Source organism: Mustela lutreola, chromosome 9 (assembly GCF_030435805.1).
Source record: "Mustela lutreola isolate mMusLut2 chromosome 9, mMusLut2.pri, whole genome shotgun sequence".
Lineage (NCBI taxonomy): Eukaryota > Metazoa > Chordata > Mammalia > Carnivora > Mustelidae > Mustela > Mustela lutreola.
The window spans coordinates 133,975,319-134,002,009 of NC_081298.1; positions in this window are offsets into that span (position 1 = coordinate 133,975,319).

Here is a 26,691-nt window from a genome sequence, read left to right on the forward strand (position 1 = left end):
CTGTTAATAATCCCTCTAGAGGCTTACCTCAATGTTTTAGTCAAGGATAGAGGGAGAAGAATATTTTCAGATGCTTGATTAAACATCTCACCTATTTTATGCATCACTTACTTGAAAAAAAAAATCCTACAGTAAGTTAACCTTAGTCCTCTATCTTTGGAGGTACCTGTACTTTTATGTTTGATTTTCAAGTGACATTACTTATGAATTACACATCAGAATTGGAGAGAATCTTAGTGTTCCAACTTTATGAGCATCATCAGTCATCTTTAGCCGAGCTCGGAGAGAAGGGGACCTGGTAAAGTTCATCATGAATACGAAAAGTTCCATTATAAACTAATTATCAGGTAGCACGGGGCTTCTCCACAAAGCTTTGAGGCGGTCTCAGAACAAGTTGTGCCTGTCTTCAGATTTCAATCAGGCTTTTACTTCCTCCAATTCTGCCTCCTTCATTCTAGATAAAGACTGAAACTCCCACAATGCCATGGAGAATAATGTTTGATAACATTTTCTCAATTCCCTGCTTGTAGCCACAGAGCCGTAGTAACTAAGTTTGGAGCTGAGCACAGTTTGTACAGACCTGTCTTCGTGGAGAGAATTGGAAAATCAGACACTCTTTATGAGATTTTTTTTCCTCTTCTTTATTTTTAACTGCTGGCTCAGATCAATCTCTAGAGTAATCACTTGACTTTGGTCTTCACCAGCACCTTCCTCTTCTGTCCTCTTATTTGTATGTACAATTGGTTAACAGGCACAATAAATTGTGTTTGTATTTAAAGACCTAATCTGATGAATAAGAGAGAAAAAAGGGAACTTCAGTTATAATGTCCAATATGAGCAATATGTAATAAAACTGGAATGGACGGGCCACCTGTGGACATTGTTGCTGGCAATTCATTATGAAAGCTGTTTTCAGAAGTTTCAAAAGAACTGTTGACTTGATGAACTTAATGAGCAATGATCATGGAATATATATATATATATATATATATATATATATATAGGAATGGAATATATATATTCCATGATCATTGGTATCATGATCATGATCATCATATATATGATATATTATATCATATATATATGATTTATAACATCATACATATAAATGCCATTGTGCTGCTGTTTGGATTTGAGGATGGGAGTTGATGGGAGTTTTCTGGCCACAATAATGAAACTATTATCATTATCATTATTATTATTATTATTATTTGAGCATTTTCCATGTGCCAGAAACTATGCCAAGTACTTTACATGTTGTTATCTTGTCCCTTATTTAATCTTTACAACAGCTTCATGTGATAGGTCTTACTACCTTTCCCCATTTTCCACATAAGGAGATTTAGGCTCAGAGAAGTTAAGTAACGTTTTAATAATCACAAAGCTGAGAAGAAACACTAGGTAGATTTAAAACTCAAGTCTTCCTAACACCGGAACGCTGATCCCCTATGCTTAACTACCACTTAATATCTCAAAGTATTAAGAATTCTTTTCAAATTCTACTGGTATCAGTCATTTCGCCATTGCTCCATAATTCCCCAATTCTGTCTACCTAACGGAGTGCATTTACAAAGAGGATCATCATGTTTTTTTTTTTTTTTTCTTTCTTTCTTTCTTTTCCTAGCCCAACTGATGGTGTTCTGGTTTATTTCCTTCTTAGAGAAAAGCAACACCTGCCTAACTGGTCTCCTTGTGCAGAGTCTCAAATTCTGCAGTCCATTCTTTGTCAGCATCCAGAATCAAACCCTCCACTGGTTCCTTTTCTTTTCAGGGCAAAACATGTAAGTATTCTTGTATACAAGAACCTACATTCTCTTCTGTCTTAGCCAAGAGCATCCACCTCCTTCCCTCCCTTGCACTTAGGCTTAGCTGAGTACCTTTCAGCACCTCTGGCTCAAGCTATTCCCTCTACCTAGAAATCCCTTTCACCATCCCCCCAAAGGCTTACAAATTCTAAAGGCTCAGCTCAGGTGTTAGCTTTCTGTGACCCTTAGGCTATATTAAATATCCCACTTGCCTCACTTATTGGCCTGTGCTCTACATTATCCCAAGCATGATTACCATTTGGACCATGATGCCTTTACTCATGTGTCTCTCCAGTTGTAAGTTGCTCCATTCATCTCTTTATCAACTCAGTGCCTGCACAGAGTAGACTCTCTGGTTTTGTTCCAATGGCATGGAACTGACCTGTAGAAGGCACTAGTCTCAAACCCAGCCACAAGACTTTGCCATTTCCTTACACAGTTTGTTGAGAGATGATTTTCCAAGGAGAGAGATGATTCTCTATCCCTGCAAGGATGTCTGTGTAGCCAGCAATCTCAAAAGAGAGCGGTAGTGTCTCTTTTTCAGACAGAGGGCAAATTTCTTTCCTTATCAGTGTGTCCTCTGGGATAAACGCTGGGAAGATTTGCTGGCAGACACTTCTAAGATCAGGGTTTCCCAAGCACAGGTTCCTAGCGGTGACACAAGCCCACAGTGTGTGAAGCATTTACTTAGGTCCTTTTGAATTACCCCCATGGGACTTGGGGAACAAGCGGAACTGATGAAAACATGAAACTCAAGGCACCTGCTGTGATGTGAATAATAAAATGCTTTGTCTCCTACCCAGAAATTTCTACTTTTCTGCCACTACCTGTGAGATGGCCATAGCCTTATTTGTTGGCTTTCAAGTGGGGTCAAATCACAGATGCTCCACATTTCTTTATAGGGTTGACCCATAAGGTCCCAAATAAAAAAGTAACTCCCCTCCAGAGCCAGAGACATTTTACAGCTGCCAGTATATTATCCCAACTCCTTCATTTTTATAGAGATCCAGAGAGGCTAAGTAATTTTTCCAAGATTACACAGCTTATTACTGTAGGGAAGCAGAACAGTGTCCTACAGAGGATAGACTTTGGAATCATTTCAGGCCATGTATTGTTACTTAATAGCTTCTGCTCATTTTTTTAAACCTCTCTGAGCTCTGTCTTACTCATCTGTAAAATATGGTCATAGATCTATGTCAGAGTGTTGCTGAGAGAATAGAATCAGACGAGATAATGTAGGAAGCTGCCTAGTGAGACAGTCTGGGGGTCTTGGTCTTCTTTCTTTCCTTTGCAGGTGTAAAAATAAGTTTGGTTCTGCTGAGGTCATCTGAGAGTTCTGGGTCTTTCTTTTCTGTTGAACCTTGAAGAGTTACAAAGCCTCCTTTGTCTTTGATTCTGGCTGGTCCATTCTACAGTCTCCCATTCATTCCTCATGCATAGCAGCAGAAGGGACACTGATCAGCACATCAAAGGGGAAGTTGCTTGAAATAGATTCAGGGGTTGGGGAGAAGACCCAGGGTTTTTTCCTGCAAATGGTCCAAGTCAGACTGACTTCTGGCTGAATCTATTTCCCTCAGCTTCTATGACTCTGAGTCATTTAATGTCTATCTGCATCTGGTATAAATGGTATAAATGGGATTACATAGACTAATTTGCCTAACAGAAGTGTTAAATACATTAACTGCGAGCTTTGGTAATTCACAGTGTTTCACTGGTGGGGGCCCACGTAGAATTCCAAGTGTGCCATCCATGCTACTTTCTTCCTGCCTTCTCTGAAAGGAGAAACAATTCTTGTTGTCTTGGAGGCTCATCCTACCATTTTTGCCTAGCAAGAGACTTGATCTCAATAAAATTTTAAAAGCTGCTTACTTCCCTCCAATGGTGGAATTCACTGTCAGTGTGCAAGGTTGCAATGAGGAGGTGCACTCAACAGGACACTATGGTGTTCTTGAATTTCAAAGCCTCAAGCAAAGCCGTGGGTCCCCCAAACTTTCCAACCGTGGAATCAACTGTCATTTTCTGTGGAGTTAATACTCTAGAACATATAACTTCTGGTGGAATTTCTGCTGGAATTCTGAAAACAACCGGCCAGGTTAAAAAAAAAAAAAAAAAGATCATGGTTTCCGTGAAGGAATATGAACTTTCTTCTTCCTACCTTAGGAGGAATGATAACAAAAAAATGAAGTTTGACCAATTGTCCACTTATTCTCTTTCCTGGGGAAAGCAGGGACAAGTGTCCTTGACTAGTACAGAAGTTTTAAGCTGTCCCAAGTTTAACATAGGATAATTGAGGAAATCCTGGAGACCCAATGCATGCTAGATCCTTGAAGTGAAAGGGAGAAGTTTGAAACTCAGTTCTTTCCCTCCAGAAGCTTAGAATCCAGGTAATCAAAACATAAAATGAACATAATAAATCATCTAACTCTAAGTGGAAGTATTTGCCAGCTGCCACTAATCCTCTCTGACTTTCCTTCAAGGAGGCTCTAAGGATGAGGGAGTGATCCCAGCTGACATAAGAGAAAGGGGTAGAGAATATATTTTTCTCATTAAGGGTAAAACCTATTAAGGTCACCTTTGTCTTTCAATGGCGTTATCTCCAGATAAATCCATCGTAGGTTGAAAATATGTCAAAAATTCATTTAATACACCTAACCTACCCAGTATCATAGTTTAGTCAAACATATCTTAAATGTGCTCAGACCATTTACATTAGCTTACAGCTGGGCCAAATCTAATGCAAAGTTTATTTTATAATAAGGGGTTGTATATTTCATGCCATTTCTTGAATACTGTACCAAGAATGAAGAATAATATTTGTATGGGTGTGAAAGTGTTGTCAGTGTATCAGTGGTTTGCTCTTGTAATCACGTGTCTGACTGAGAGGCACACTCATTATCACTGCCCAGCATCATGAGAAGGATGGTACCATGTTTTGCTAGCCCAAGAAAATATCAGAATTCAAAATCTGAAGTGTGATTTCTACTGAATGCATATCACTTCTATACCATCATAAAGTTAAAAATTTGTAACTTGAACCATTATAAATTAGGGACTGTCTGTATAGTATTTAAGCAGTTTTTACAGCAACATACGCTCCATGTAGCCCCTAAGAAGGAGCCAGAGAAAGTTTGCTTATTTAAATTGAATGGAACTGAGTTACAACAATCACACCTTTGTAGCTTATTTAAATGGAAGAAGAAGTATATACTCTTTGTTTTCTATAAATGTGATTTTAAATATTTCTCAAGATAAATTTTCAGCATCAGTCTGCTCATAGAATGGAGGAATTGAACACAAGTATGAGCTAAATTACATGAATTTCCCCGTCCCCTTAAACCGTAGGTGAAGGATTCTGATTTTTGCGTAGGCTGCCTCCACCCCTGTAAGCATCTGGCATTTTTACCCTCCTCCTTTTTTCTGTGATTTTTCCTTTCATGAGCCACGGCAACAGCACCAATGCTCCCCAAGAAGAGAAAATGCTCTGTCATTTTAAAATTTGCCAGTGAAGGTTGTGGCTTCAGGCCTTCGACTGGACAAATTCCAAAAGGCTTAGTTAGTCAGGACGTATTTAGGGGTAAATATCTGAAATTGGTGAAGCTTCTTTGAGTTGCCTACAGACACCACTGCCTTCCTTACAGACGGCCATGACCCTCAACAAAGTTTCTTTAGGCTTTTCTTTCTTGCCCATAAAATCACCTACAGCAAAACCTGCAAAATGAAAGTCCACAAACTAAAAACCTTCTGCAGATGGGTTGTGTTTGGTTCCCATACAGGGTCTTAAAAGACTTGAGTTAACTTTGAATATTTACAAATCTAAGGATAACACTTAAAATCAGAATGGAAAACTTCCTTAAAATAAAGTAAAATCAAGCTATTGTGACCCTGGGCTCACCTTCCTTCAGGGTGGCTAGTGGCAGATGCTGAATGTGGCAATCATCCCCTGTTTGTGAGGTGCATACCTTCCTCATTGTCACAGATCCTTCCAGTCCCCAGGGTTCCCACAGCAAAGTTGAGTGTTGATTTTCATTTGTGATGTTGAGTTGTTGTCTTCTGAGAGTAAAGTTCAGAGGAAAGCAGGATGTTCTTTTATCACCACTTCCACCAAATGACAAAACAGAAGATACACGGCCAACATATATTTAACTAATGCTTCCAAGGTGTCAGTGATTAATCTAAGTACATGGGAGACAACAGAGAATATAGAAGAAATATGCATATGGAATTTATACTCAAGTGGGGATTTATAGGCAATAAACTATATTTATAGACAATGAAAAATAAATATGATATTTTGAAGGAACAAGTTTTTTTAAAAAATATTTACTTATTCATTTTAGAGAGAGAGAGACAACATGAGCGAGGGGAGGGGCAGAGGGAAAGAGATAGAAAGAATTCCCTGCTCATTGCGGATCCCAACTTGGGGCTCTGTCTCAAGACCCTGAGATCATGACCTGAGCCAAAATCAAGAGTTGGATGCTTAAACAACTGAGCTACCCAGACACTCCCAAAGAATATTATAAAAGAGGTAAAACAGAATAATGCAGAGTGAATAAAAAGGGAAAAGTGGAGGGCATGATTATCAGACAAGGAGGTAGGGGACAAAGAGATCAAGAAGCAACTTGCAAGGACAGAGTTTTGGTTACATTCTAAGTGTTGTGAGCAGCTGCTGTGGAGTTTTAAGCAGGAGCAAACAGATCTGACTTGTTCTTTGAAAGATCAATGTAGCTGCTATGAGCAAAATGACTCTCAGGGGAAGAACCAGTGATTAAATAGGCCAGGGAGACATGGCAGCAATTTGTGCTAGTCTTATAGAATGGCAGAAGGTGAGACATGGTCAGATTGAGGGTATGTTTTGAAGGTTGTGACAACAAAGCTTAGTGCTGGATTGAATTTGGGATGTACAAGAAAGAGAAAGATCAAAATTAATTTTGGGGCCTGAACAACTGGATGGGAGAGATGGGGAATGCTGAAATGGGATTGGAGGTAGGGCTGGATGGGGCAAGAAAAGCAGATTTGGTGAACAGTGGAAACATTGCCACTGTTTCAGCTAAGACGATTATGACGCACCAAAGTGTAGATGTTGAGTAGGCTGTAGGAAATGGAAGAATGGAATCTAAGAAGAGGTTTGGTCTGGGGGAATTTAGTTCCTGGGATTGAGTGAGATTACCTAGGATGGGACGTAAATAAAGAAGAGAGAAAAGGGGGGAGGTGGAGAAAATATTCTTGGGTCATCCCAACACTTAAATTAGAAGAGGATGAAGATGCATGAAAGGTGGTTGAGAAGAAAGGTACGCTAGGATAGAAGGAAAATGAGTTGAGGACCATTTTACTGAGACCTATGTAAGAGAATGTTTCAGATCAACTCAGTCATATGCTACAAAGAAGTTAAATAAAGGTGACTGAAAATTAATCATAGTCTTTGGCAAGATGTAGTTTTCGGTGAAGTGATAGAGCCATTTCTGTGGAATGGGGAGTAGAAAAGCTTAGAAGTGGTGTAAGAAGGTAATGTTAGGAGACAATATTGAAGATGAGTATTAACTATTATTTTGGAGGGTTTTGATGTTAAGAACAGCCAAGAAATGTAGTTGTATCTGGAGGGTGACTTGGAGTTTCAGAAGCACATCAGTGTGCTGATTGAATTGGTCCTTTAGAGAGGAAATATATATTGTAAAAGTGCAGACTCATAGAAAGTAAGGTGGGATGAAGTTGGGGTAAGTGAAGGGTTTGGGTTGAAATCAGAGCTTGCTTCTTCCATTTACTAAGATGAAAAAAAAAATGGTTTGGATGCTGGTGGTTTAATAGGTTGTGGTCCCATGAAAATGATGTAGCTTTCATCTCTGTGTAACTCTTTTCTTTATGGAGATGATCAGCTGACAGTCATGATTATTCTTTAGAGCTGTGAATAGAAAATCAAAGTGTGAAATAGCCATCTTGCAGAGTGGGAGAATAAATTCAATAGAGAAATGCAGTGACATCACCTAGCAGTATTGAGTCACAATTTGAAATATGTGATCATAGGCAGGAGGTGATTCTTGCCAGTAGAGCTGTTATGAATTCAGTCCATTACCATTCAATAATCCAAGTATAGGAGTGAAATGAGTCAGACTAGGACTAGGACTCTGTCCTTAACAGACAAGCACAGCAGAGGGAAGGAGGGGCAGGGGAAGAGAAAGTTTGTGATACGACATTTATAGTGCTGAGACATGGAATCTAAGCTAGATTATGAGCATGTGGGGAACAATCAATCACCAAATACCTTACCTTATATGGCTGTGAACCTATGCCCTGTCTTAACCCAAATAAAAGACCCACTCAACCCCCTCCGAGGTGAGACTTCCCCAACTTTCCTCTCCTGAGTGGCGAAACCTCTCCAGTAAAACCTTACATTTGTGTGTTAACTTGACTAGTCTACAGTACCTGTTTGGGGAACACTAGTTTGAGGCTCATTTTTAGGTGGGATTAACATATAAATCAGTAGACTTTGAGTAAGGCAGATTACTCTCATGTCAACTTTTACCTGAATTTCTAGGCTGCCTGCCTTCCCCTACAGATTTTAGAGTTTCAGATTTGCAATGATCTCAACTGAATAACCCAATTCCTTAAAATAGCTCTAGATACATAGAGATAGAGAGATCTTAAATTGGTTATTCTTTGGAAAACCCTGACTAATAGAACCGTCTTTAATTCCAAATGTGAATCATAACAGGTCATTCCCTGCCTAAAACTCTCCAATTACTCTCCAAGGCATTGGGAATAAAATTTGAAATCTTGCTTGTGATCTAGAATGCCCTACATATGATTTAGAAGGCCCTTGCCTCAAAATGGGGATTTCATTTCATGTCACATTTTCTCTCGCTATATTCTCATCATGGTGCCTTTTTTCCTGTTCCTTGAGCACAACAGACATTTTCTGCCATAGAATATTTATGCTTGTTTCTCAGTTTAGTGTGTGGTCAAGCATGTGGGTTCTGGAGTCAGACTACCTGGGATCAAATCAGAGCTCTGTTGTTTATTAGCTCTATGATCTTGATGGTTCACCTACCCACTCTGTGCCTCAGTTTTCTATCTGTAAAGAGAGAATAATGGTAGGAACTGCCTCATACTAGTGCTGCCTCATTAAATGAATTAATACAAATAACTCAGTGCTTGGACCATACAAGATGCTCAATACATATAGGGTACCCTGAGGCTGTATATGCACTTACCTCACTTTCTTCCAATGGCTTTCATCAATTCATTCAAACCTAAACTGAAATACCACTGCCTCCAGAAAGCTATCTCTACTATTTTGGGGCAGGTATCAGTTGCCCAAGTGTTCCATGAGCCCTCTGTGGTTCTGGGGGGAGGAATTGGTGATTAATCTGAGCCAGTATTGATCATCTCAATTCCTTTACCAGAGATGGGTTTAAGCATGGTCATGTGATGCTATCCAGCCTCATGAAAGCTAGTGTTTGGGACATTTCCTTTAACAAAACAAAACAACAAAACCTTATTTATTTATTTATTTATTTATTTATTTATTTATTGAGAGAGAGAAAGCATGTTCATGGCAGTGGTGGAGGAGGTGGAGAGCAGAGGGGCAGAGGGACAATCCCAAGCAGGCGCCAAGTGTAGTGGAGTCTATGCAGGACTCAATCTCAAGACTCTGAGATCATGACCTGAGCAGAAATCAAGAGTCAGATGCTTAACCAAACTGTGCCACTTGGGCATCCCCCACTTTAATTAATTATTATTATTATTATTATTTTAGCATAAGAGACATTTCCTTTGTCCTCACAAAGGAAAGAAGAAAGCCCATGCCTTCACATTTTATCATGTAGTACACTACACGTTTTATTGTGTAGTAAACATATACTGTGTGTATGTTTACTGTTCCTATACCTTAACCTACTTTAATTGGGAATTTCATTTTGTATGATTCTTAGCTGATACCCTTCCAATGATCACCCTAACTATAATGGCCAAGTACCTACCCCTACCCCCAGTTATTTTATTTTTTCTTCCTTATTTGCAATTATCTGTTATTATTACATGTATTTATTAAATGGTTTTAGTCTACCTTCCAAATACTGAATGAAACTCCCCAAAAGTAGTGATCAGCCTGCTTCAGACATCTGAGATGCCTGAGAGCCTAGGCCTAGGAGATTCATGGATGAACAGGATGAGTCATTCATAGGATGAATCCATACACGTACACCTGGTACATGTATGAATGCATGTTGTTAAATTTCAAAGAGGAAACGAAAGGAAGTAAGAACCAGAGGTCTAGGCTTCTTTCCATACATGTCCATGTTGCTCAACATCTTGCTGACACTGGGTAAGTTTCTTACCTTCTTAGTACTCAAGTACCTCGTATTTATTAAAACCTGTCCACAGAAGGCTGTAATGAGGTTTGGTTGAAAGGTCACATGTGAGAGCTTTATAAATGGAAAAACAAGGCACAAATGTGAGGGAGGATTACTTCTCCTTTACGAATAACACATGATTTTTATCTGAAATTACTTAGCGTTATTATTGTTTAAGGTCATAAAAGAATAATTCTCAAGAAAAACATTGAACTTTAACTTACCAAATAGGTAATTGACATGAATTCAAAAATGCTATACCAGCATATTATGGTAAGGCTTCCTTTTCTGGAGTATTAAATTTATATTTTCTCAGTTTTATGGAGACTAAAGAGATTTTTCTCCCAGAGTATTCTGTAAGAATTTTTAAATTCTTAACAACAACAATAACAACAAGAAAGTCACTGCCAAAGTTAGTAATAGATCAAAGGAAAAACAAAGGTACTCTCATTCCTATTCCCCTGGACAACAGGATTTTTTTTTTTTTTTTTAAATATCCTATCTCAAGCTCTTTACCATATTTTCTATTCTTAAAAATTCAAATCCAGTCTTCACCAGGATAATGGGGCAGGGAGAGCAGAGCATTTCTCTTAACATCTGCATTTATTTACCAAAAACACTGATCAGACTCACCCACACAATGCCAATGGCATATTTACTTTTGCCTATGTCCCAGGGGATGATATTCTTCTTGATCAAGTAGATTGACATTTAAGCCTTCAACAGTATAGGTTCAAGAGGGAGAAAATTATATCCCCATGTGTAGCTAATAACTGAATCAATTAGAACTACTTAAGAACAGGCCCTAATGTGGTCCGGTTCCAAATATCTTAATTGGAGTGGTGTCCCAGGGAGGCAGCCCTTCCTTCTATGAGGCTATCATTTGTAATAGGGCGCATTAAATGACAGGCTTAAGAAGAAAAAATTTCCTGTTTTACATAATATATTTATTAAAATTTAGCTAAATATTTCATGAATACCAAAGGGCAAGTGCAGAATATGTTTACTCTGGAATGTAGTTGTAATCAGTGAAGTTCACACGAAGGCACACACACTTTGTTTATGCAAGAGATCATCAGAAACTTATTAAGAGTTCACGAATTCATACTTCAGAATGAAGGAGTTCTTCCTAGTGGTAAGCACCAGCAACAGCTTTAGAATCTGTTCCTTTAATTCTCCTGTGAGACTGTGAGGGAATTGTGTTTAGATGTTCTGTCTCTGTGGCCTTTGGTGGAAATGTGATCAAAATTTAGAGCAAGCGCCAGACTTACAGACCACCCCACCCCCTTCTCTTAGAGATTTCAGATTGAACTCTGGAAAAACACAGGCAAAAAGAAAATGAAAAAAAAAAAAATCACCTCATTTTTAGGTGTGTTTGTGCCCACAAGAGTTGTCTGAGAAAAAAGTCCCTGGCCTCCACCTTCCCCTGGGGCTTGCATACAAATTCTGTTATCCTCTCACACCCTCTAGAATAAGGAAAGAGGGGTGAGAAGGAGCTGACGATGCTTCAAGATGGGCCCTCACGCCTGCATGTGCGACCAGTTAACGCGCCCCGATTCTGACTACTGGTAAACCCTGCTTAATTCATCTGCCAGCCTTTGGGCCATTTGATGACAAACTTCTCCTTTATGGCGGGTAGAAGAACCTAGGGAAGAGAGACAGGAAGAAAGAAGCAGTTTTCTCTGTTCTATAGATTCTCTACTTCGACTGTGTATGTGAGGTAAAGCTCACAGGGGTCTCATGTTTTTCTGACCTTCACAGCTGGAAAGAGGCAGAGTCAGATTCTGAAGTCAAGTCTGCTGGATTCTAAGTGACTCACAATGGCCCTGCTTGCCCTTTCCCCCTGCCCTATGCTATTTCCCCAAATTACCCTTTATTTGGTTTCCTAATGTACAGCAATTGAAGACCCAAAAATAACAGGTGGTAAAAGCATTGCTACGGACATGCACACAGACAGTTGCAAAGAGACGGAAATGTCACACAGTCATGTGAATGACTTACAGCTACCAAGGGAATTACATTTTTTGTGAACATATAAAAGAATTACACTGTCTGCTGTTCCCTCCACACGCACACCCCCACATCACTATTTTGCATTTAATATAGGGAGAAATTACTCCAATTCCTCCACAGCATGTAGGGTCATTCATCCTCCTGACAACTCAAAATTGTATTGATCACCAACAATATATTGGTCCCTAAGAGGAATACTCACTGCAGTTTATTTTAAAAGGCAGGGAAGATTCTAATGAAGAGATTCCATAAGCATATTTCATGACATTCCGGTCCCTCGGCAATGAATTGCTGAAAATCAGAGGGATTTATGGGCAGATAAGGGTTTAAACTACTGCCTTTTATGTAAGCCTTTGGATGATTCACACTACATATTAGAATGCAAAATAATAAAATAATCATAAATAAGCCTCTTTACTTTTTTGCCCTGTTTAACTCAGCATTGCCCAAACTTCATTTGACCTTAAAAATCCTTTTAGCACATTTGTAATACAAGTCACAGAACTGGATCTCCAGAGAATGCCCTATGAAAAACAGGTATAATAAATTTCGGAAATACTAACCTCAGAATGTTAAGGTTTTCTCTTCTTAAAATCTTTCAAAAAGAAAAGTTCTGGTGCTCATAGGGTTAACTTCAGGTACCAGAGCATTCCCTAGATGGCCCACCTCATTCACTGAAGAAATGGAGATTTTTTCCTAGTATTCTCAGAGAAATTCAAACGTTTTTAGGATGAAATGGTTGTTTTAGGTCTGTTGAATGGATTTGTTTTCTAATAATCCTCTTCCCTAGTAAAGGGTTTCAGAAAATTCTAGTGCATTTCTTACTATGATAACCAAAATCTGATCAAGGCCCAAGATACCATTGATTTTTCCAGTAATTGACCTTGAGCCTCATAAAATTGACCTTGGGTTATTGAAAATCTGCTTCCTCAGAGAAGATAGTTTTCCCCTGAAATCTTTTTTTTTTTTTTTTAAGTGAGTCAGTAACAGAAAAAGGTGCATATCTTCTCAGGATAGTTAAAATAAGACACTTGTCATGTCATCTCACCATCTATGTCAGGAGAAAAGTAGACAAAGGGGAAAACTACAATAAACAACAGGGCTCGGTACTTTCAGGCCTTTATGTTTTTTCATTATTTCCCAAATAAAATAGTTACAAGGACCATCTTTATTCTAGAAGTCTGTCTCTTCCTCTCATTTTCAAAATATTTATGTTTAGCCTCAGTGCTGGACCTGCCCATCAGACATAAAAGGACTGACTGGCCTGATGTGGTGATTATCATACCCTACCCCCACCCCCAAAAAAAGAAAGAAAGAAAGAAAAAAAAAAGGTAGAAAGAACATTTTGTCCAAATGGCAGTGAACCTCAAGAAGAAAATAAATTGACACGATTCTCTGCATTTTAAGTGAGTGCCCACCTCAGGAAATGTAATTGACCAAACCCAAGTCAGCAAAGGACAGACACCTTTTGGTGAGATGCAGTCAGCTCTTTCTGCTATGAATAAAGGCAGTGAAGCATTTGAAACTGCTGAGTGACAACACAGAGAATACTGGAATCTTTTTTTCCCCTTTCTTTCTTATTTTTCCCTCTTTCTCTCTACAGCAAATCAGAAGAGAGACTCTGCTCTCTACTACATTTGTCTGCTGAGCAGCACTTTTTGTATGAGAGGCAGATGAACAAGTCAATGAATGCCCTGTAGCTACTTGCCAGCAACTCAAACTAAGCAGAAGTCACATAGTCAAGGTACCAGGAGCCCTTATCACTCAAACACGAAGGGTTTTCAAACTGCAGTCATTGTTTTAGGTCTGATGGCAGAAGGTCCCAATGATTCTTCACTGTTCCCAGGTGGCGATAGTCCCTCGAACACACCTGTGAAAGAACTTCCAAATCCTTGAGCTTGGAATTTTTATTTTCTAGGGCACTGCAGCCTGGTGGAGGGTCCTACCTGGGCCTCAGGAAAGGAGATGTCATTGTGCAGGGATCAGAGGAATAGCCTATCAGAAATTTGCCATGTCCTTGATGCCGCCATGTCCCGTCTGGGGACTGAATTCTCTTATTTTTCTGTGCCCTATTTTAGACAAAATTTCTAGGACATCCTCGCCCTTTCTCTGACACCCCCCATCACCCTGTACTTCTAAAATTGTCACTGGTCTGTTACCTAGGGATCCTTTGATTCTCCATACCTTGTCCAGATCTGGAAAAGATCTGACATACCATATGGTTAGATTTGATGTCCTTCCCTATGGGCTGCAATTCTGTGTTTATGATTTGCCAACATCCAGTGGAACTCCTCCTCTTTCCAGCATGCCATAGAACTGATGCTGTAGAATGTTCCCGGATCCTGTTCTCTGCCAGTGCCGAGAGCAGGCAGAGGGTGGCAGACAGACCAGTAATGGGATTGGGTACTAAGAATGGAGACCCAATCATGGTACAGGACAGTAAACACCTCGGGTTCCATGTTCACATATGAAATTCTGGCATGAGGGATTGAGACCAAGCCAAAGCAAACTGGTAGAGGTTAGGGATAAGCTCAGTGAGTTCTGGGGGTCTACATAGAACATTCCTGCATTACCTGTCTTTCTTGGTCAGTTAAAATCACACTTAGACAATGCACTGGTTTAAAGATACGATGCCCAGAATATACATATTAAAATAAATTCTTAAAAGATAAGGATGGCATTCTGAGAAGTCATTTTGGAATAAGAAGATGATAGAGCACAAGAAGTTAATACCCTTAAGGACTAAGAATAAAGAATAAATCAGAACATATCTCTGTTCTCAAAGACCTCAAAGTCTAAGTGAAATGTCAGCATGCATACAAGTTGTTACAATGCCATGGGATAAATGCTGTACCAGCTCTGTGATGGCCTTAAGGGCTGACCACCTCGTGGCTATCACAGCTGTGAAAACTAGCAGCATGTCAGCCACCACAGGGAGCGGAACAGATCTGAAGCTCACCCAAAAATCCCATCCCCAGGGAACTATCAATATTTGACATCTCATTCCCACTCTCAGGGTATGTCTTTATTTGTTCTGTGCAAACGGTTGTTTTCCTTAGGACCTTCATTAGAAATAATCAGTGGGGATTTTACATTGTGGGCAGCTAAGGCAGCTATACCAGAGGTGGCTGAGGACAGGTAGAGCAAAGAACTTAAAAGGAAAAACTTGCAGCCATGGAATAAAGATATTGGTCAATGATAGGCCTCCACATGGCTCTAAACTATTTAAGCAGATGTTTTTAGGAAGTTCCATAGAAAAACAAGAATGATAAAACTGATAATAAATCAAATACTTAATATTTACTTTGCTTTTGCACAGTCGTGTTTAAATATTTTACATGTGGAGCACCTAGGTGGCTCAGTTGGTTAGGCGTCTGCCTTTGGCTCAGGTCAGGATCCTGGAATCTTGGAATTGAGTCCCATATCAGGCTCCTTGCTCTGCGGGGAGTCTGCTTTTCCTTCTGCCTCTGCCCTTTCCCCCCTACTTGTGTTCTCTCTTTCTCTCTCTCTTTCTCAAATAAATAAAGCCTTTAAAAAAAAAAAAACAAAACCTGCCAGCTATTTAAAAAAAAAATAAATATTTTATATGCATTTCATCTCCATAAGAATGCTGAAAGATACCTTTACCTAAGTACCCAAGAGGAAATAGAGGTATACAAGAATTATGTAATTAGCCCACTGCTAATCAAGGTCAGTTTGAGACCCCTTGTTCCTGACATCTCTGCGTCTACCACATTTAGAACTTCCCAAATAAATGTAGAAACTGCCCTCATCCATGGCATCGATAGTTCCAGTTCTCATGGCCCCATTTCCCAGACAGGACTGTTTAAGGTGGCTGCAGGCACTTGCCTTATTTCATAAAAAATCTTGCTCCCTTCATCTGGTTTTTCCTCAAATTGGTAGTAACTCTTCTACCAACCCAATGTAATCAAGACTTTTGAAAAGTAGATCTTTGGATTCCTCATGTCCATGAATTAGCTCTCCTGGTGTGCAAAAATAAACCTTGAGGATTTGAAGGAAAGGAGACATTCACCCTGTGTAAAAGGTTTTCTGCAGGACTTTGTTGAAAGGAGAGATATGGAAATCTTAATTCAGGTGAAGTTTCCAGGCAAGCTATGCAGAGGATAGCTAAGTCTTTGAGATTTCCATTTCTGGATCAGAAAACAATTCAAGTCAGCTGTTGAGACTATCAACCTAAAATGGATTTCAGAGACCTAATTTGATTTTAAAATATCAGACTCTGGAAACCAATTTATGAAAGAGAATTGGTGTGAATAACAAGCTCTAATCTCATAAGCATGTGGATAAGGTGTTCCTTCATCTGGCCCTTCTCACTGTTTTATATTAAAGTCTGTTGAGAAATGCCTGTCTATGCATTCATGCAGACAGATTTCACCTTGCTCTGCTAAGAATTATCTTGGATCTTATATAAATCTCTTCTTTATGAGCGTTCGGTCCTCTTACAGCTTAACATGATAATTTGGGCCACCTAAGGTACTGTGGAAAGGGCAACACATGAATAGAACAATGTTAATATGTGGCCAACTCCTTCATGTAGAAGAATTTGGAAGGGCGGGCCACAGATTCATGGAAATTTATAGGCCTCGTTGACCTTCATGAACAGGACAGGGAGTCTGTGTCAGGGCTGCTCACCATGCAAAACCCTGGAGTTCCATTAAGGCCAAACATCTTGGGCATTTTGTGTATTGAGTGAAAACCTTGCAAATGTTGTGTCTCTGCTATTCCACACTCGTGATGTGATGACATTTATGGGACCACCTTTGATGTGTCAGCAGTGGTTGTGAGAAGGAAACCTTTCTCCTCTTTCTTGCAACTTTAACCTCTGAACTTATTCCTGACTCCCCTCTCTCCTGCTCCTTATTTCCTGTTCCAGAGATGATCACTTGTTTCTCAAAGCAACTGCAACATCTCTGTCTCTCCAAGTTTACAACACCTTCCTTGCCATGCTCATGTTAGTCTTGAGTGTTTTCTTTCCAGGAATAGTATTCATACTTTGTGTTTCAGCACAAAGAACACTTTCCCACTCCTGGAGCCTCTTGATCTGCTTAGTGTGAATGAGCTATCTTTTTCACTCTTGGAATGCTTCCTTCTATAATGAGTATGTGTTTGTGGTGTTAAGACTTCTTAATTCTACCCTGTTGAGTGAAGCCCCTTCTTTTTCTTCTTCAGGGGGAACCTGAAGCTGTCTTCCAGAAGGAAGACATGACCCTGGAACTCATCCTCTTGGTCTGCTATCTGGGCTCCTTTCTGCCCTTCAATCCACATGGGATGGACTCTGGAGGTGGCTTCTCGACAGTAGAGTGAAGCTACCTCATCTTCTAGGTATAGCTGGGGTTCTCCAGAGAAATAGAACCAATAGGATATAGATGAGGAGATTAATTATTGGAATTGGCTCACATGATTATGGATGCCCCAAATTCCCACATTCTGTTCCCTGAAAGCTGAGAGAGCTAAAAGGCCTGAAATGTTAGGGTAATTGAATGGGGGAAAATATCATCAGACTGTGAATATGGGAATAGGTATTAGATACAAGAGTGAGGGGGCACAAACAGTATACGGTTCTGATCAGTCACTTTAGTTTGAACTCCCAAGAGTCGACATAAGAATTAATGGAAAGAAACTTTCTAATTTGCTGGATAGAATTGTCAGCATTCAATTTTCCTTGCATATGGGAGCTGTGGTCCAACTAATGGGATTGACTGATGCCAAAGGAACTGGGGTGTTATTTTTCTATGCACAATCAGCATATTTCTGAAGCAGTCCTACCACCAGATTATGTCCTGCTTAGGCCAGCAGTAAAATTTATGTTGCATAATTAGGGCAGGCAAGGCTGCCAGGAAATTGGGTGAGATATAAAGACAAACTTGCTAGTGTTGAAAGTTAAGAGACAGGAAAGTGAAGGTGATTCAGAGGTATTTTCACCTGTTCTGCTGCATTGATGTTGATAATGGCTTTTCATTTCACCAGTTCTTTATGGGCTCTTGTGTGGAAGGAGTGACTGGTGCATGAGGTTGAAATTTACATAAGATGAGCCACATCAGTTACACACACACCTCTCTATCCTCACTAGGCTAAACTAACTGAAACAAGCATAGCCATGTATCTGTAAGAGAGTTTCCATAAATGGAAAATGTTGGTGTTACTTACTTCGCGAGGCCATTAGGAATCCCAAAAAGCAACACCATGAAGGTCCTTAGTACAGGCCTTAGCATGTAAGAAAAGCCCAGGAAATACTGGTTCTTTTGTTGTTCTACATTTGTAAAATGAAGTTGGACTCACAGACCTCAGAAGTCCTCACCATCCTAATACCCTAAGGCTGTGAATTCCAAGATTTTTGCCACTGGTCACATGTGGCAGTGATTCCATTTCAATTTTCAAATAATCAAAATGAAATAAAATGAAAAATTTACTTTCTCAGTTGCATTAACTACATTTCCTGTGTTAAAAAAATCATGTGGCTAATAGTCCTGGTGTCAGAGAGAGAACACATTGACCATTTTCATCTTTGCAGAAAGTTCTGTTGGGCAGCATTGACTTATTTTGACGCTTTACATTGGGACTCATTCTTTAGAATTTAGACCCAACAAGTCATTGGGTCAGATATAAGTTAGAAGAAAAAAACATATACCTTGGTCCCAATTGAGTTGAAACTCCCAGCAGATCATTTGTTTCCTTATATATTCATGCTTCAAAGACAAAGCTAATCTTCATCTCATGCATATCTGAGAGTATTAATTAATTCAAGCTTTTTTCAAGTGGCAGTTATACAGTATGGCAAATGAAAAGCCTGGGAAGAATCTTGGGATGCAAAATTCCAAAGAGCAGTTGGAGCTTATGTGCCATCCCTCCATTTTGTGAGAAATGCCTCAGAAGGGTTGAGCTCTTACCCGGCAAGCCCCCATGCTCTGGTAGGCCTGGTGTTTGGTCTTTCACATACATTATCTCATCTAAAATTTAACTGTCCTTCAGAAGAGCCAGATGGTTAAGTTTTAGAGGAGATAATGTGTGTGAATGATAGAGCACCAAATAAATTAAGAGGAAAACAGAGAGGGAGGCAAACTATAAGAGACTCTTAACTATAGGGAAAAAACTGAGGGTTGCTGGAAGGGAGGGGCTGAGGGGATGGGTAACTGAGGGATGGGCATGAAGGAGGGCACTTGAAGTAATGAGCACTGGGTGTTGCATGCAATTGATGAATCACTGAATTCTGCCTCGGAAACTAATAACATACTATATGTTAATTACATTGAATTTAAATAGAAAATTAAAATATATATATAATATAATGTATATCAACTATACTTCAGTTAAAAAAGTCATCTTAAAAAAAAAGGAGGGATCAGTGTTCCAGTTTTTACAGACTGGAAAGCTGGAGATCAGAAAAGAAACTTGTTTGAATCATACTGCTAGTTGATAGGGAAGATCGGGATTCAAATCCAGGACTTTTTCTGCCAAAATCTGTACTATTACCATTGCAAAAAGCTATGCGAAAAGCCAGAGTATGTCAAACTCTGTGTGACTTAGACAAGTATCAAGCAAGCACAACGAAGAGGGGCATTGTTGGAGGCTTCGTGCCCGAGAAAGTACTTGATTATGGTGACAATACAAAGGGAAGGATGGGAGAGGACATTTCAGGAAAAGACAAGGGCATACAGAGAGCCAGTTAATGAGTGAGTTTTCAATTTAATGTGACAGAAGGAACCAGTTTGTTCTCTTTTCCCTCTTGGGATTCTGCTTGGGACATGAGGCTAGTGGCTTGGCATCAGCTGTCTCAGGGCCTTGGCATACCTAACTGGTCAAGATGAATTTCTTGATACAATTCTCATTAGTGTCCTGGATAATGATATCTCATAGCTGTTGGTTTATTTCACTGAGGCATTTCTTTCTCCATCTCCTCCATCCTTGGAAATCATCCAGGACTTTGTTGTGGTCAGTGTGTCTCATAGCTCTGTAGGCAGGCAGAGAAGATTGAGATGTAGTCAGATCCCCCCCCCCCACTTTTTTTTTTTATTCCTTAACTAAACCACTAAAGTCCCTATGTTTCCCTTAGCAGTTAAAGCCAGTGAAGAGGGATCTGTCCTCATCCTCTAGAGGACTATCCCATTGAATTCTCTGTTGTGATAGAAGTATCTTTTATATCTGTGCTATCCTGCATGGTAGTCAATAGCCACATGTGGCTATTGAATATTTTAACTATATTGAGTAATTTTTTAATAATATTTAATTTTAATTAACTTAAAATTTAAACAGCCACACATGGCTAGTGGCTACCATATTGGACAATATAGCTATAAGTGATCCAGGTTGTTGATTTGTTCTGCCTTCTACAGCTGTTTATAAAGTAATATTAATGCTAAGAGAAGTTTGCCTTTACTTTTGGAAGTAGTTCATTGGTTTCCTACACCTGAAAAAGACCTGAGGACACATACCAATTTTGAACTCTGCACTGTCACTAGTTTTGCTACTTGTAATGCTCTCTCTAAAGACAATGACCTTGATGTTGCCAAATCCTATGATTACTTCTCTGCCTTTAACTTACTCAAACTCTCTACAACATTCTACAATGACAATTTCATTCTTCTGAGATCCATCATTCCATTGGATTTTGAGATACATACTCTTCTGGATCTTTCCCTGTCTCCCTGACCTCTCTTTCTTGGTCTTCTCCAGTTTCTTTTCTCAGTTGTAATCTAGAGGCCTCTTCTTCAATATTCTCTCCCTAGGTGATCTAGCATTAAATAATATCTACATATCATTAATCTAATACTTATATCCTCAGCTCTGACCTCCTCCAAGAAGCACAGGCTCAGACTCATATACCTAAGCCTTCCTTGTGATATCCATTCAAATGTAGAATATGCATCTAAAAATAAACATATGTGAAACAGAGCTCTTGATTCTTCCCCAAGTACAACTCCTACCCATTCTAAAATTTCATCCATTCTGTTCTTTCCTATCTCAGTAAAGGGTTTTCCATCCTTCCAATTTCTTAATCCAAAACCTTAGAGTTATCCTTGATTACTCATCTTATATAATCTTCCATAAGCAATGCATCAGCAAACCCTCTTGAGTCTATATCCAAAACATTCTGCTAATAAAACCTCTTCTCTTCAATCCCCACAGTTATGGTCCCAATCTAAGCCACCACCATTTCTCTTTTCATTTTGCCATTTCTTTCCTAGACTACTGAAATTATTTCCCAAGTGCTCAACTGCTCCATGGTTTCTCTCTCTCTCCCTTTAAAAAAATCCAACTTCTTTTTCTGGAGCATGAAGCTCTGTATAATCTAGTTACCAGCTGCCTCTCTCCTACCTCACCTCGAGCAGGTTCCCGGTCTCTCTAGCCATACCCTCCTGCCTTCTGTTCGTTGGTCATACTGAATGTGTTTCTGACCATAATCCTTAAACCAGTTGTTCCTCTGCCTACAACAACATTATACACCTTCATCATCTCAGCATGGAAGGTTCCTTTTTAATTATGGAAGTCTTAGAAGAAAAACAAAGTCCTTGGGGTAGGCAGTAATGACCACTGAGCCTAAGGAACACCTCGGTTTCTCTTGAACACCTCATTCTGTCTGAAGTGTATCATGGTGTTCATCACCTGAGATATTTTGATCGTCTATTTGTTTAATGTCCTTCTTCTTCCATAAGAATGAAAGCCAAGTGAAAGCAAGTATCTTGTCTCGGTCACTGGCTGTATCCTCAAAGACTAACATAGTGCCAGACAAACAGTGGGTTCTAAATATTTATTAAATGATTGAATTAATGAGTCTTGCATATAGAAGGCACTTAACAAGTTTTTTAAAAACCTTCTGAACGATTACATCATTTAATTTTTAAAAACATCTTTAAGTAAACAGTGCTCCTAGGTACATCTTGAGGATGAAGTTCAGAAAAGCCTCATGATGCCCCCAAGGTAACAATTCCTGTTGTGAGGGAGGTGGCCATGGAGTTTCTACATTCAGTAGTAATCTAGGGCAACACTCAGCATAAAAGGTGACACAGAGGGTGCCCCTTGGACATACGAGCTGAATGGAGTAATTCTATCAGTGAGAAGGTTGAGCCATGTCTTCTTCTTATCCTAGGTCACAGTACAGTATCTGTAATCAGTCACAAAAATTTGATGGAAGAATACATAAATACATGAATTAATAAATGAATTACTTAATTATCTTCCATCTTTAATACTAAATGTTTCTATATCATACATGGCAGGAATACTTGGTAGATTGGTTAACTAGTTGAATTACTATTGGAAGAATTTTTAAAAGATTTTATTTATTTATTTGAGAAAGTGAGAGAGAAGGAAAGAGAGAGGACAGAGAGAGAGGGAGAAACAGAGTAGGGAGCCTGATGTGGGCCTGGACTGCTGGACCCTGAGATCATGATCTGAGCTGAAGGCTGATCCTTAACTTGCTGAACCACCCATTTTCCCCTGTTGAGATATGTAGAATATCAGGATTATAGATTCGGTATTCATTGATCTAACGTATCCAGAACTACAGCAATGATGCCTGTGTATGAACTAAAAATTGGACTAATAGGAGGGAGTTCTGGGGAGATGGCAGTAAGAGACATAGCTTTATTGTTCATTTTTTATCCCTCTGAATGCCCATATGAAGCCAACCAAAAATTCAATAGCAAAGCCAAGAACCGTGGACGTATGCCACAAAACTTAGTGACAAATATCTCCATAATACAAGCATTTGAGGGCACCCAGCAACAGCAATGAGTAACATCAGCATCTGTGTTGATATCAACAGAGAGAAGCAACAAGGTATCAGAGGGACCCTGAGACTACAATGTCCAACTAGCCAACAAGTATTTGCTTTAAAAGGCTGTGAACCAATGTGAGAACAGCAGCTGAAGCTGTGTAAGATTCTCTCTATAGTTACGCCTGAAGGGGCAATGGATAGTCTGGCTGCCATATATAAAATTTAAGACGAAGCCACCGGTGCTCCATTCCAGGACAGGGCCCCCTATGAGTAGAAACTACTAAGGGAAGATTCAGTGTTGAGCAGGTTAGAAATAGGAGAAGGGAAGGTGGTGGAAGAATTCTAAATAAAGTGCAGGGGAATAAAAAATAAAACCACATGTTTTCGGAGAGGAGACTGCTGTATCTTTGAACTACATGAAACAAGATAAGAGAGTGAGCTCAGTGAAGCAATATCCTGAACCCCACCTCTTTCTAAAAGTTGAAGGAAGAATCAAATATTTATTCTCCCTGATTTTTGTGAACTGTGCCACTAAACATATAAAAATACATGAAACATTTTCTCTTTATAAAAATATTCCTTCTAATAAATGAAAAGGAAATTCCAGAATTAGAATAGCAACATTTTGCCATCCCCAATGGACGAATAGACCTCGGCATGAGTATCAACATTTGCTGATATCGTAAAAAGTGATGACTCCACATTTCCTGCTTCACAATGAAAGGGCATTATAACACCTCTAGTCTTGCCAAAGGGATTGATCATGAGACAAATTAAGCTTCTGGATTTAGCTGCTAATTCACAAGAAAGGCAGAAGACAAAAGTTTTGAACTGTACTGGAGTATGTAACAGCAAAATCTAGACTGTGGGAAAATCTAGGAGCAAACTGACCCAGTGTTGTTTTGTTTTGTTTTGTTTTTAACCAGATATAAGGAAATGAAGAGGATGTAGGGAAAACCTACAGATTAAAATAGACTTAAAAGACTTAACACATTTTTAAACTGTAAGATACATTAAGCTATTCATGATAAGGATGCATACTTGGGTAATAGAAGTATAAAGAAGCAATTATATAAATTGGATTAGTGGTAATGTTTGGGTGAGGGTACATTAAGAGACTTCTGTGTATGGGACGAAGTACTTTTTCTTGACCTGGGTTGTGGTTGGTGGGTTGTGTGAACCTTAAAATAACTATAGCTGATTAAGCAATGATTTTCATGAGGTAGGTGTGTGAGCGTGTGTGTATGTGTGTGTACATATTGTATGTTATAGTAAAAATCTTTAAAAATAGAGTAGTCAGTGTTTTAGGTTTTCCTGAGAAAGAGCGAGCTGTTCAGGGACTACAGAGGGATCTTCAGGGACAGACCAATTGGATTCTTTGGAATTGTGAACATTAGGGAGAGCCCACGGACATGAGGGAAGACGGGGCCACAGGGAGGGCTCAAAGCACTGCTGTGTCTTCATTTCCTGTCCCCTCTGGGTCAGGAGGTGTGAGGATCAGGTCAATATTGTAAGACAGACATTATGAGAGGGTTAAGCAAAGTTCTGCCTGAAAAGGACACCAGGGGCTAATCACTGTGCTTTTCTAAACCCAAGTCAGCAGGTATTCAAGACAGAAGCCTAAAGAGGCTGATGAGCTGCTGAATCACTGTGAAAAGCTCCTTATCAGTATGCCTGGGGCTACCAGTAGGTCCCTGAGCTAAGCAATACCCCATGCTAGTGAAACCCTGTCCTGCAGAAATGCAAAACCCAGAGTCTTTGTGAGTGTAATTGTTTCTGTAAGATTGCAAAAGTCAGCTTCTGTCTCCTAAGGCATAAATAGGTCACAGAGAAGATTCTTTCCGAGAACCTAATTGCTTGATATGCCAGTGCTGGGAAGAGGAAAAGGTGGGACAGCGAGTAAATGGGCCTTCTCTGAAGAAACTATCTATGACTAATTGGCTAGGACCATCTTGCAAATAAGCACTGGCCCAGAATCAGAAGTAGTATTGATCAGTGTCCTAAAATGGCACCCCCACTCACCAAGTGGCCTCAACTCTATTCTCTCCAATCTGCCAAGACACCATAATCTCTTAGGGGCTGCTGGAAATCACCTCTTACCTGGTCTCCCTGATTTTGGTACCACCCCATTAAATCAGTTCTATTTGGTATAGGTCTCCTGTGTAAAACCTCTCCACGACCGTTAATGACATTCAGGGGGAAAAAAAAAATCCAAACACCATACCAGGGCCTAAAACTCAACCCATTCTTGAGTGACTCCCTGAATTCATTTGCTATTTTTCTTCCCTCTCTCTACTCAGTAAAATTCGGTACCCTGTCTTCCTTTTGTTCTAGAATATGGCAAGCTCACTCTTACCTTTAATTTTGGCTTTGCACGTTCTGTTTTCTTTACCTAGAATTGTGTGTCCCTACACCTTTGTGTACCTGGTTCTTCAGAATGCCTCAGATAACCCAATTTAAGGAAGAATCCCCAGTCTTCTTACATATTATCATTTTATTTTCACCGTACTTTTGACTATCGGAAATTACTTTGTTTGCTTTGCTTATTTGCCTGTTCACTGTCTTGTCTGTCTTCATCTTCTAGAAGTTAACCTCCATGCAAACACAGCTGTTTGTCTTGTTCCCCATATCCAGCCCTGTGCCTCCCATTGTAGATGCTCTGTGAATATTTGCAAATGCAAGAATGAAACAGATTACTCACTAATTTATGAGATTGCACAACCTGTTTTCTTCTTGATGCCATTCATTTGACAAGTTTATGTTTTAATCTGTATAGTACTCCATTTTGTTTGTTTTTTTTTTTTTTACAATGTATTTGGTTGTACGTGAACTACTTAACAATTCTCTGAACAGACCATTCTATCTCACACCTTCATGCATCCCTTGTCTTCCATCTCTAGGCCATGTCTTCCATGCATTTCCTTGACAACCTAGGAAACTTTTTCATCTTTTCAGTTCCTGTCCAGTTGCAAGCTCTGTGATATGGATTAACCATTTCTTCCCTGTATATCATCTTACTTTTTGTTCTACTTTGAAACTTTGTGCATCATCATATTGTATGTTAATATATTTCACAATACTTAGTACTTATTTTTTCATACTTATTCCTTCTAAGCTGTAAGGCTTTTGAGATTAAAGATGGGATATTACTCATAGATTATCCCCCAGTAAGCACATCATGTAGGCATATGATAAGGACTCACTGATTCACTCAAAAAACATTTGCTTAGTACCACTATATGAGGGACGGTGTAAAGTTCTAGAGAAAGAACAATGAACATGAGAAAATTTCCACACTCAGGAAGCTTGTATTTTAGTGTAAATATAATAAAATGTGTGAATAAACATATTCTAATACTAGATATGAGCTAAGTTGGGCAGTGATAGTATATATGATTTGATATTGGCCATAGTTTTTAGACTCATTAATTCATCTTTATATAAAATATTAAGAAAATGCATTTAGAAACTTTAGAAACATCAGAAAGTGAAACAATTATTTTTAATGTACAGACTTATTTCAGTGTAACAGCCCAACAGTGATCATAGAGACTTTATTTCTGTTCTGTACTATTGAACTAAATTTAGGGTTAGGTATCTGAGCTTCATATCTGTGATTTTATGGTACCCTAAATAGTATGTTAATGTCTATTGACATTACCTTCGCATTGATATTTATATAAATTTAATTTCATTCCCTATGTGTTAATTTTAAAGATTGAAAAGTTTTTAAGGATCTTGCCATCCTTCCTACATAGTCTTCCTGTGTGTAAAATGGATAGAGTGGTGTGGG